General features: G+C 41.3%; 1 pseudogene; it reads right to left on the bottom strand.

The window, feature by feature from the left end:
- Positions 1-215: 215 nt before the first annotated feature.
- The window catches only part of LOC106332516, a 4,296-nt pseudogene continuing 2,907 nt past the window's right edge, over positions 216-1,604 (bottom strand).

Genomic DNA, 1,604 nt, shown 5'->3' with positions numbered 1-1,604 from the left:
GGGGGGGGGGGGGGGAGTTTAACCGAGATGAAACAAACTTCCTTTATTGAAATGGATTACAAAGACATCAAAGAAAAAAACATCACAAGAAACGTTACTTAAAACACTTATTCAAAGGTCACAAGAGGCAAAGGAGATTTCAAATAACAAATTTAATGGATAGATATAATAGCTTATTTTAGATGCATGGAATCAAAGAGAAAGATATCATATGATCAGTTGGTGACTGGCAGGACATAGACTCCAAGCTGATGAAGCAGGTCACTGACTTTTCCATGGAATCCAACGATCTTGTGGCCTTCCTCTTTGAGCTCAAAGGCTGTGCCAGCTTCAAGTCCAAAGGGAGTAGATGTTTGCTTATTAGTCTTGAACCTAAGCATATTTATGACCGTGGCATCACTCCCAAAGATTTTATCGTAGGTGCCTTGGACAGCCGTGATGTACTCACTTGGATATTCAAGTTCGAGCTGCAAATTAATTAATGGAAACCAAACAATTCAATACTGGCTAATGAAAACCGGTATAGTTTCATTTGTAACACAAACAATAATATTTTTTAAAGAAATTATGGGAGATGCGAAATAGGGTTGTATTTAAACAATAATTTCATTTGTAACACAAAAAATTCAACCGATCTATTCCTATTACTTATTATCTTAAATACAACCCAATGTCGCATCTAAAGTATTCTAAACGTATGCGAGGTCCCTTAACACGCGTTTTACATGTAAAAACACACACAAACACACACACACACACACAATTAACCAATATAGAAAGAAAAGCATGATACCTCTTCGAAACCGAGTAGAGTACTCGTTCCATGTTCAGCTCCGACGATGTCCTCAGTGCCTTTGTCATACACAAACTTAACGACTGATATACCATCTTGGGCCTGTCCTACATACACCCTCTTAACACCATCGTAAGCACCAGTGCACCACCATCCCATGCAGTTCCTACATCAGCGCCAAGTGCCGGCAGCTTCTTGGCAGGGGTCAACGGGGTTGAAGTCAACGGAGCAAAGTAAGCTCCAAGAGAGTTGACATAGTCCCCGGCAGACCCATCACTACAAGAAAACAGCGACATACTGAGGGAAAAAATCTTTGGTATGTCGTAGGAATAACGTTATTCCGACGACATACCGACGAAACAAGTCCTCGGAAATAACTCTCCGGAAATTCATTTTTCCTCGGAAATCCCCCGGAATTTTTCGACGGAATTCCGAGGAAACAAATTTCCGAGGAAATTCCGAGGACCACTTGTTCGTCGGAAAGCTCCTCGGAATATACCGAGGGAGAGCTTCCTCGGGATATTTCGATGGATTTTCCGATGGTCAAATCCTCGGAAGTTCCGACGAAATGTTCCTCGGAATTTTCATCGGAAAATTCTGAGGAACAGGTCCCTCGGAATATTCCGAGAAACGGGGTCCCTCGGAATATTCCGAGGAACATGTCCCTCGGTATATTCCGAGGAACGGGGTCCCTCGGTATATTCCGAGGAACATGTCCCTCGGTATATTCCGAGGAACCCCGTTCCTCGGCATTTAAAAAAGAATAATTTTTTTTAAAAAATAAAATTTTTGAAATTTAAATTCGAAAATA

Source organism: Brassica oleracea, chromosome C3, assembly GCF_000695525.1.
Source record: "Brassica oleracea var. oleracea cultivar TO1000 chromosome C3, BOL, whole genome shotgun sequence".
NCBI classification, from domain to species: Eukaryota; Viridiplantae; Streptophyta; class Magnoliopsida; order Brassicales; family Brassicaceae; genus Brassica; species Brassica oleracea.
Note: the sequence above shows the minus strand (reverse complement) of the source record. Positions and strands in the feature narration are given on the sequence as shown.